The sequence below is a fragment of the Bidens hawaiensis genome, unplaced genomic scaffold (assembly GCF_021521415.1).
Source record: "Bidens hawaiensis isolate Kalapana, Puna unplaced genomic scaffold, B.hawaiensis_p1.1 tig00013298_1, whole genome shotgun sequence".
Lineage (NCBI taxonomy): Eukaryota > Viridiplantae > Streptophyta > Magnoliopsida > Asterales > Asteraceae > Bidens > Bidens hawaiensis.
Window position 1 is genome coordinate 206,292 of NW_027492127.1, and position 11,780 is coordinate 218,071.

Sequence of the window (11,780 nt, forward strand, 5' to 3'; positions counted from 1 at the left end):
CAAAACCGCTATAATATGGGTTGACATTAATATGTTGGAGCAACATACTAGAAGGCCACAATTCACTTGTTTGCTGCCTTTCATGGAGTCCTAACGATGAGAGTCTTCTCACTTGTGGTTTACAAGAGGACTTTAGGTGTTGGGACGCATCTGGGACCCACAATGCACTTGTTTGCTGCCTTTCATGGAGTCCTAACGATGAGCCTCTTCTCACTTGTGGTTTACAAGAGGACTTTAGGTGTTGGGACGTCCAATATGATACATTTCACGTTTATCATTTGAGAAATAGTACTGAAGAAACATAGATCGATTCGGGTTGGATATGATAAATGTCATTCGGTGACGAAGATGAACACAATTAGGGATGACAAAATAACCCGAGCACGGCGGGTATACCCGAAACCCGAAGAATCCAGGACGGGTATACCCGAAGCCCGACGGGTATTGGACTAGGTATGGGATTAGTTTTGATAAAGTTTCATTGGTATGGGCCGGGTTTGCATTTTGTGATACCCGACCCGATTAACTAAAAACACATACCCGTTTACCTGAATTGTAAACCCAAAATAATTAATATTAATTTCATTTTTCCTTAACCTTTAACACTTTATTTTTGTAAGTTCACTATAGGGAAAAAAGTATTTTTATTTAAGATATGTATTTTAAAATTATTATTTATGTTCATAAAGTTATATAAAAATTATAGTATTATTATTTATTTATGATAACGTTAATATGTATGTAACGTGTCCTATTTTAATTTTTAATAGTTCATATATAAACAAAAAATATATACAATAATTATAATGGTAAAAAAATATATACTTGGAAATCCTAACAGAATTTTTTGTAACAATCTAGCTGGTATACCACCCGATACTTGACAGGTAATTACCCAACACATACACAACGGGTGATGAGGCAAGTATGAGACTGAATTTATAACCGGATACACGTATGAGATTAGCAATACTCGGGTCATTACCATCCCTAAACACAATCACACCTCATCTTCTCCGACTTGTCTTAGATCTACAAAATAAATGAACCCACTAGAATGAATCAGAGACCAGAGACCATCCTCGGATGCTCAAGTTAGTAACAATTGTTACATTTGTGTATGTATAAAAGCATAATAATATGTAGAGAGAATGTAGATGGAAAACAACTTGCCTCCATATTATTTAGAAGATTTATTTTTATAGGTAAATAGTGGGCTTAACCCTAATAGACCTTCTTCAATTTTTGGGCTTACAAAGATTATTTTACATGGGCTAGGTTTAAACCATAAGACTTTAGTCCATTTAGAAGGGTACCTCTATAAGTTCTCCTAGGCTGGTGTGATCAATACAACCAAGCTATATTATGCTCGACTAATAACTTGTTTTTGTTGGTATAATGATCCTTGTTAGCTCGTGGACTTTTGAGACTGGATTTACCCGATCATGACTATTTTGATTGTAGAGGAGTGGTCTGGATAAGCACTTGACCAGTTGACCATGTTAGCATGTGCTGCTTATTTATTTACTGATGACACCAAGTCGATCTGGATGGTATACTTGAGTATTTTTAACAGGCGTCGTTTATTTATAATGGACACATAGTTTAATCATGTTTACTTGAGCTTTTTAATGTGGCAAGTAGCTAGATAAAAAATGTGGTATGCAGCGCAGTGTCGATGCGACTCGTAATTGTGTGGTGATGCAGTTTGTAAGTGGAAAACGTTGCTTTTGGTAACAATATATTGCGAAAAATAACATGGCGTGAACGAAAGCCTTGTTGAAATACTGTGCCATCCATTTTTGGTGGATCTATTGTAGCCGTGCCATTTATTTGTGTTGTTTTGAATTTTAAGTGGTCTACTAGATGTGGAAGAATAGTAAGTCTAAGGGGCTGTTTGGTTCATTCAGATCTGAATGAATCAGATCTGAATGAGCATCTGTCTCATTCAGCAACAACAGTAAGTCTGAATGATTCAGACATAATTTTAACCATTCAGATGTTTTTCTGTTTGGAACCAAACATTCTGAAGTCTGAATGAATCAGATGTTTATTCAGATGTAAACAAACAGCCCCTAAATCTGCGCACGGGAGGCATGTTACACACACGCGTCTTATAACTTATAAGCTTGAATGTCTGAGACGGTGCGTATGATCAAATTTAGCATAAAAACGGACGAGGTTAGCACCAGGAATTAAGAGAGCTATAAAATGTAAACCTTAGGACATGATACGCCAAAATATTAAATTTTAAATTAAAAGGGCTAAAAGTTTCAAACGATATGAACCAAAAGCGTATGTATTTACTCTATTTTATATTTTCAGATCATGTTATATTTTACAAGTTTTATCATGTTTAAATGGTGTGCATAGACTGCAATGATGAAGATAGAATCTGGTTGGAGCATTCAAGTACAAAAATCAAGCAATATCTACAAATACATTCGCACACGCCAGCGAAAGAAAAAGAAAGAAAGAAAGATCAGCACGCAACTATTGTCGATTTGTTTTATTATAGATACTCAAAGCTAGATAGGTTCTTCAAAAATGATTTTGGTCTATTTTATTTTGTAATATTACTCACTTATTTCACACGGAAGATTAATTAAACTGAAGGTGGATGCATACGATTTGCCCCTTGATCTAAAGAGTATGGTCACATACAAATAGGTTTTTCGGTACAAAGCGTACACTACTAAAAAGTTACTCTAGAGTGTCATTCCCACTTTGATGGGTGCATACGATATATGTTTATTCGGTCAGTATTTAAAACCTGAATGTTTGTAGTAAAAAACCCTTCAAAATAAATGATGAAAAATTAATAAAAAAAAAACTAGAGAAATCTGCATTTTGTCTCCCTGGTAAATAACGTCGCGAGATGGAATAACCACTGAAAAAGAATTTGCGCATAATGGACCACTGGATTTCTCGGGCGGGTTTTTTTGACTCCCACCGTCAGTTGACCGTTGGTATTATAGTAATAACAACATACTAAGGGTATTTTAGTAATTTTCTTCTAATAAATAATAAATATAATAATAATAATAATAATAATAGTAATAATATTAATAGTAATAATAATATTAATAATAATCATCATCCATCATCATCCAACAACAGCCATCCAACACAGGTATTACAACCATTAATCATCAAGAAACCTATCCGTCACACCCACCGCCCACCGGAGAATCCTCCACCACCCATTTTTCGGCAAACTCAACCACACTGCCGTCGCCGACTCCTGACAACCCATTTTTTCACGAAACCCCAAGTCAACAAACCCCATATCAACCACCATCGCTAGAATTTCCGGCGACCCGCCCAATGGCTCCGGCGCTGACGAAAAATTCTGGGTACGATCACCACCATGGCTCAGATATGTAATCATCTTTTTCATCATCATCATCATAACCTTTGCATTCACAAACAAACACACAGTCACACACATATATTATGTACAGAGAGAGAGAAAGAGATTGAGAATAGGTGGGTGGGTGGGTGAGTGGGATTATTATTATTATTATTATTATTATTATTATTATTATTTATAACATTTGCATTCACAAACAAACACACATTCACACATAGATGTGTGTACACAGAGAGAGAGAGAGAGAGAGAGAGAGAGTTTGAGAACAATGTGGGTGGGTGGGGTTATTATTATTATAACATTTGCATTCACAAACAAACACACATTCACACATAGATGTCTGTACACAGAGAGAGAGGGTTTGAGAAGAAGGTGGGTGGGTGGGGTTATTATTATTATTATTATTATAACATTTGCATTCACAAACAAACACACAGTTACACATATATGTATGCACAGGTAGAGAAAGATATTGAGAACAAGGTGAAAGATGATGATGAGGGTTTTGTCATGGTGAGGGTTGAATTGATACATTAGGGTTTTGTCATGGTGAATGTTGAATTGAAGATTGGTGGGATTATTTTGATGGATCATAAACGGTGAAGGATTGGTCGGTCGTCTACACCAAGAACACACACACTAGGTTAGATGATGAAGATAAAGATAAGGGGTAAATGGGTCATTTCACAATTTTTAACAGGTCAACGGTAAGTCAACTGACGGTAGGAGTTAGAAGAACCCGCCGGAGAAACATAGGGGCACAAAGTTCGCAAAATCTTTTTCAGGGATTAACCCTTCTCGCGACGATATAAACCAGGGAGACAAAATGCAGATTTCTCAAAATTTAATAAATAAAACGTAAAAAGAACAAACAAAAAAAACGTTTCCACCATTTTCCTCGTTCTTAATAAAAGAAAATTAATAAAAAAGACACAATATTGATAAAAAAATATATCTTTGTGTCTCTTTATTTATCATGTGTTTGTTTTCGTCATTGATAGTGCATTTTTTCCTTAAAATTGTGTCTTTTTTTATAGTGCGTTATATTACTCGACTTTGTATTGTATGTTGTTCGTCATTGTGTTATATTTTGCGATATATTGTGTCTTTTTTATTTAATATTGTGTTTTTTGTTTATTTTCGTCACCTTGTCTTTTTTCTTCGGCATTGTGTTTTCAAATTGTTTTTTTAACGAGAATGACGGGGGAAACATTTTAGTTTTTAAATGTTTTCGTTTTTATTTATATTTTGAATTATGATTTTTTTAAAAAAAATTAGAGCCTTTTTTTTTTACCACAAAACCTTCTCACACTTCATATTTTTGTCTCATTTTGCATTTCAACTTTTCTCTAACTATAGAAAAAATTACAAATTTTGTCCTTTTAAATTACATAAATTATGGAATTGGTCATTTATCAAAAATAGTTTCACTTGACAGGAGAGAGGTGCGTGAGGTAGCCTTGGATACCGTGGATGATGAAGGAACTATGTGGTGGATTTGATGGCTGGTTGAAGCACAAAATGAGAAGAATTTGGGGATTAGGGTATGAGAATTATAAAATGTGTTAATTTATTTTAGTGTTTAAAAGATGAGTAGCGGGAGGAAAGAGAAGGGGCAGAGGAAAAGACCTTTATGCCCATCACGTTTTATGCATATGGGGCTAGTTAATGGGAATAGTTAACAGGTGTTAGGTTAAAGAACGGAAACTATGACAAACATGCAAATAAAGGACAAAGATTGAAACTATTTTTGAAAAAGGAACCATTACTTAATTTATGTAATTCAAAAGGACAAAATTTGTAATTTTTTCCTAACTGTATATATAAATGTGACATGTTTAATTTGGAAAATTAAATACATTATCGTTAATAAAAAATTTAGATTGATCAATGGGATGCCATTAGTCAGTTAAATCTAACGTTGGTAAAACTCATACGTTATTAACGTTACCGAATTTGATACCACCATTTGACCCAATGGAAACCTTGAGACACCAAGATTCTTATTTGGTCTATAGTAATATAATAATAATAATAATAAATTTTGTACCAGGTACATATCGTCTCACTCCACATTAGGTGAGAAAATTTTATAACAGTTGTAACAATCATTGAGATTGATATATGAGATCATGGTTTAGAATTTCAGATTAAATGAAATAGGGGTATGCATAATTTGATTTGGTAATGACAAAAACCGAGATCATAACCCAATACTTCGGTTATTAAAATATAATAATCGTTTGGTTTTGATTAATTGAAATTTGGTTAATCAGTTATTAGCTGTTAATTCAGTTTGGTTCAGTTAATTAATTGCTAAACCTATATGTTTAACATAGACTAAATTTTTGTGGACATTTGTTCATTAAAATTTTACTAATCAAAACTATAAACATTTTATAAACAATTAGATTATACACATTAGTTTCAAAATATACATAAATAATTATTTATGAACTCAGTTTTAAATTTAACAGGTATAAAGGTAACTAATAAATGCAATTTAAAGTCAATGTCATTCAAAACGAATTAATATACACAAGATCAAGAATACAATGGTCATAAATGTTGAATAAATATCATTTTGAAGTATTTGAACCAATGTTTTCATAACTTGATCGGACAGGGTACCAGACGGGTGACCGATTCACCGGTTCAACCAGTCAAACTGGTCCGACCGGTCGAACAACTTTTGTCTAAAATATGACGGATTAGGGCTGAAAGTAATTTTATTTAAAAAAATTATTTTTATAGTAAAACCAACTCAACTAGTCCGGTTTTCTGGTTCGGACCCGCCGGTTCTCTTGGATCCGAGCGAACTGCATAGAAACGGAGGTCAATAGACCGAATCTCAGTCGGACTGGTTCGACCAGTCCGGTCTCAACAACATTGATTTGAACATAGTATCATTAGAAGAAGATGATTGTTGTAGATAAAAATATTGATTAATTTGTTCGGTTCGGTTATTAAAATTGGTTAACCGAATTGAGCAAAAAAATCAATTATTCAAAAAATCAAAAAATAAACCGTCAGTTAATGCTACGATTTGTTTTTTCATTTTCAATATATTTGATTCAGTTCGGTTAATTCGGTTTTATACTCTACCCTTAAATGAGGTATCAATATGGGGTATCAATACGAGCAAAAGAGTAATTTAGGAACATAATTGTCGTTTGCTTGTCTTAGATGACATCTTCTAAATCCAACACATAGTGATTACGTCTCTCTCTCACAACAGACATGATAAAGATGTATATATCTCCAGCATATCTCTCTTTTTCTCATACTTCTTGAAGAAACGTGGATCGACTCACTAGTAGACGATCAACTTTCCTCGGGTATGAGTATGCTATATCACCGATGGTTTCCCGGAGTATGAATTCTTCCACCTACAAAACGAGCAGCACCGTGAACTTACCCCTCAGAAAGGGACAGAGGGGTCCTCTTTGGGGTAACCCTCCGGTGTGAGAATAAGATATTGTAGGAGAAAATAATAATAATCTGAAAGTGAGTAAGGATTTAGAATGTATTTTCTTGCTTACCTCCCCTTGTGGAGGTGGTGTGGTATTTATAGTGTTAGGGTTTCCAATGATTGGGCTCAGACCCCAATAGGGCCTTTTTGGCCTCCTCCTATTGCTTCGCGCCACGTGTCCTTAGGACACCTGGTGCTTTTTCATTGATTATTCTCTGACCAAGGTATTTCACCTGACCCATGTGCAATCACGTGGTAGCACATGGGTTTTGCTGAGTTGTCCACCTTTCATTGGCAGCTGTCAACATCAGCATATTCTTTATTCCTTAAAGGATACCTTCTGGAAGGTTGTCTGATGAGCACAATCATGGTTGTCCTTATCCTGATTTGGATAAGGACGTGGTTGACTATGTGCATGTGTGATATGCGCCTATCCTGGGGATGCGCGAGGTCTTCTCTTTATTCTCACGCGCAGATGTTTCATGCGCAGATGTGATATGCGCAAGCATATGTAATATGCGTGAGCATATGTGATATGCGCCACGCGCAGATGCGCCACGCGCAGTTGTGATATGCGTGAGCATATGTGATACGCGCCACACGCAGATGCGCCACGCGCAGATGTGATATGCGTGAGCATATATGATGCCTGAGCATATGTGATACGCGTGAGCATATGTGATGCGTGAACATATGTGATATGCGTGAGCATATGTGATATGCGCCACGCGCATAGGTTTTGGCTTTGTGTCTTCATGACATCCTGACTTCAAGCCTCTTGTCTATATCTTGTGGGTTGACCCGCCCCGCTCGATGTTAAGGCGGGTGCATACCTCTTCAAGCCCCCCCAGTCTAATGTGTGTCTTGTCTCGCGCGAGCGAGGTAAGATAGATATTAGACTTAATAGTTTGCTCTTTTAATAGGGTTTGTCTTTTTTATTTCTCATATGTGCGCTGCACGAATTCTATCCTTTTGGTTGAAATGAATCGTCCATGTACGTGGTTGGTTGGTGCTGACATGCGTCAGAGATGGAGACGTTATGTGTCAGACTTTTCGTGTGCTCGAGGTGCTACAGTTGCCTTTCATGTCTCCTCACACAGTGTCAGGAACACGTGTCGCGCTCATGTTGGCCTGCACCTGCGAGTGGGGGCGCGTGAACTCTGATCAGTACCTGTTTCTCTCTCTCCTGGGCCTATAAAAGCAAGCCTTTTGAGTGGTTTTTTCTTCATCTTCACTGTTATTTTCAGAGCTCTCTCCTTCAATTTTCATTCCGATTAAGAGCCTTTTCCTTTTGCTTCCAGATTTCCGTGCTTAAAGTAACCGCTGTTTGATTTACCATTGTATGTCTGATAACCCAGACACCACAATCTCCCCCAGCAAACGCCGTGTAAAATCATTAGTTATGTCCACTTTGAAGAAGACCTGCAAGGGAAAACGGGCTGCCGAGGCCTCGTCGGAGGAGGTGGGGAAGAGCAAAACAGTGAAGAGATGGGATGAGATTCCCTGCAAATTGAAACAGTCTGATTTCGACAATCTCATCGCCTCTCAGGGTTTTCTCCCTGAGTACAGCTGTCTGCTCCCGGCGGCCGGGCAAACGGCGGCAGATCCGCCCTCCGGCTATATCTCTTTATACTCCCACTTTTTCACTCACTTTAACCTTCGTCTCCCGATGACAAGGTTTATGGGTGCGCTGCTTCAGTTTTATGGGATTCACATATCCCAAGTCCATCCTTGTGGACTAGTGCGCATGACTCATTTTGAGTTCATGTGCAAAGCTCAGCGCGAGGAGCCCACCCCTCGGCGCTTTCAATATTTTTACAAGGCCAAAATCCAAGATTCTTGGTTCTCATTCATACCTCGCAGTCAGAAGGTTAAGTGCTACACTGTTTCCTTCAAAAGCCTTCATGACTGGTCTGAGAATTTTTTTTATATTAAGGCTGGTGTGATTCCCATCCGCATGACCATGCGCGCGATCACTTATGCGCCCGCGGATGAGAATGTTCTTAAAAACCCAACTGGCACATGGGTTAACAAGTTGACTGCTGAACCATCCCCCGCCAAGAATATTTGCGAGGAGGCGCTGGTGGGGGTTGGTATGAGCAAGAGGTGGACCGACAGCGCGACTGAGCCCGTCGTCCAAGTTGATGGCTTAGGTGAGTTATTAGCTCATTGCATTATTTCTGCGCAAATATAATTCGCTTTGCTAATATCATTTGTCTTGTTTTATGCAGTAAGCAAGGAATACGTCCATGCCGCCTACGACGAGCATATGGAGGGCGGCTCTGTCGCGCTGAGCGCTGGGGAAGTTGCTTTCCCCGATCGCTTCGATGATATGTTCATCCCTGTCGATTTAGAATTTTGCTTTGACAGCGATGCGCCTGGTAAGCCTTTGTACTTATGCTTATGCCTTTAGAATACCAAATTTGGTTAACATTTCTGTCGCACGTATTGTAGATGCGCTCGAGAACTATGAGTTGGAGCTTGCAGAAGAAGAGGTGGAGGAAGAAGCTGAAGCGCCACAACTCAAGCGCAAAGCTAAAGGCAAAACTGGCGCAGGGGCCAGTAAAAAACAGAAGAAAAATGATGCCCCTGTTGCCCAGGATCCTCCTACCCAAGCGAAGGGACTTGAGAAAACCAAGGGGTTTACCTCCAAGTTTTCCTCGTCTTCTTTGCCTCGAGGTGTGGGCAATCCTCCTGTCCACACGAGGTATGGTGCCGCCACCTCATCTCTTCGCGCGGCGGACAAGGGAAGCGGCGCTGCGCCTGCTGTTTCATCTTCTCCAACAGGTATACTTTGTTTATATTTTGTGGTTTTATGAGCGTGATTCCGATAGAGTTATTAATGAATCTTTGCTCACTCAAATGTTTGTAGAGCCGGCGACTTTGGTGGCTCAACCTCAGGCGCAGCAAGGTACCGAGGCTGCGCCGAAGGTTGCTTTGAAGTCCCCTGTTTTACCCTCGAAGAGGGGGAAAATGGACTTCATGGCGATGCTCAATTCGCGGACGGCGGTGCGCCAAGGTATTTATTGCGCTTTGATTTTCTGATTTTTTCCTTTAGATCAAGTCATGAATCATTTCTCCTTGTTGGTTTTTTCATAGGAATTATAGCTGGCACACAAGCTGCTGGCGGCACTGCTGGCGCCGGCGTCGGCGCCGTTAGTTCTGCTCCTGCTCCAACAAGCACTGAATCTCCTCTCATTGGGATTACTAAGGAGCAGGAGACCATTTTACGCGCTGATCTAACGGCGTCGAGACCTCCCTCACCTCCTCCTGCGCGCAGCCCTCCTCGCGAGACTGTTTTTGATTTTTCCAAGTCGCAGGAGAAAAAACCTGTTACAGAGGATGATGAGGAGGTCATTTTTGAAGATTCCGATGGCGGCCGCGCAAGCCCTGTAGCGCCACGAGATTTCGTGGCGCAGCCTTCTCGTGGGGCTGGCGCTGACTTTTCTGCCGGCTCTCCGCAGGTATAAGTTTGTTTTGCTCCGCTGTGCGGACTTCCAGATTAGTGTTTAGATGACTAAAACGTTTTTTTTGCGTTGCTTTGTGTTTGCAGGAAGCCGATCACATATACCGCCCGAGCTGGAATATTACTGAAGATAGCTCATTTCAATCCATGGGCGTGTGTGAAGACTTCTGGGCTCACTCTGTGCCTCCGGCTGAAAGGAGGTTTCAGGAGGACCGCGCTCGCGTGGACTTGCTCAACGACCACCTTTTTGCTGGGTCTGCGTTCATTGCTGCCTCCCAAGAGCTTCGCAATGATTATATAAAAGTGCGTGATGCCCTTGTGGAGGCCAAGCAAGAGGCTAAGATTTCTGCTTGGAATCTTTCTGACACTCGAGAGAGAGCTGAGAAACTCCAAGCAGAACTTAGCGAGAACCGAGCAAGTGCCAACGCTGCCTTTGTGAAGCGCGGGCATGAGCTGCAGGCTGCGCGGGAGAAGCCGCAGGCGGCAGAGGCGGATGTGGCCAGGTACGCGCGCCGAGCGCGTGACTTGGAGTTGGAGGCAGAGGCGCGTGATCAAACTCTTGTGCAGACTAACACTGACAAATCTTTATTAGAGAGTGAGGTTGCGCGTCTGAAGAAAGAGCTCGAAGCTGCGCGAGCAGAAAAGGACGAAGCCTTGGCGGCAGCAGCGTCTGGCCGAGAAGAGCTCAATGCTGCGCGAGCGGAAAAGAATGAAGCCTTGGTGGCAGCAACGTCTGACAGAGAAGAGCTAAAACAAACCAAGGAAACTGTTGAGTTGTTAAACTCTCAGATTCCTGCTCTTGAGACGTCTGTTTCTTCCCTCGCGCAGGATCGTCAATGGCTAGTTTCACAGGGTGTGACTCGTTGCGCTTACGCGATGAAATACTCAGACGAGTTTCAGACCCTTGTGATGGATTGGAATGATGCGTCGCGCTTGGTGGGTCGAGCTGAAGGGTTTAAGGATGGCTATGAATATGGCATGCTGTAGAAGAATCCATCCGACTACCCTTATCAGCTCGACGTTGTCTGCGCTGACATGGCCGAGGTGGGGGAGAAGTATTTGAATACTCCCATTCCCATCCTTGAGCAGGTTTATTAACCTTAATGAGTTTATCTTGACTTATTTTCCTAATATTTTGTACTCATACTTTTCCTTGTGACTTGCAGATAGCCGCGCTTGCTGACCAGCCCGATCTTGGCGCGCTAAAGAAATTACTTGACGAATGTGAAGGGACTGGTGGCAGCGATGATGGCGCGGGCAATGCTGCCTCTGCTAGTGGCTCTGGCGTGGCCAAAAGACCTACTCCTGACACTATCGTGATAGAAGACGACTCCATTCAAGACGAACAGCTTGATTATGGTAAGTTTGGAGATGACGAGGAGCGGGCTGCGCCAGATGCTGAGGGAGGAGGTAATGATGAGGGTGATGAAGAGGCTAATGTTGATATAGAGACTTGAGAAGCCCTTCAT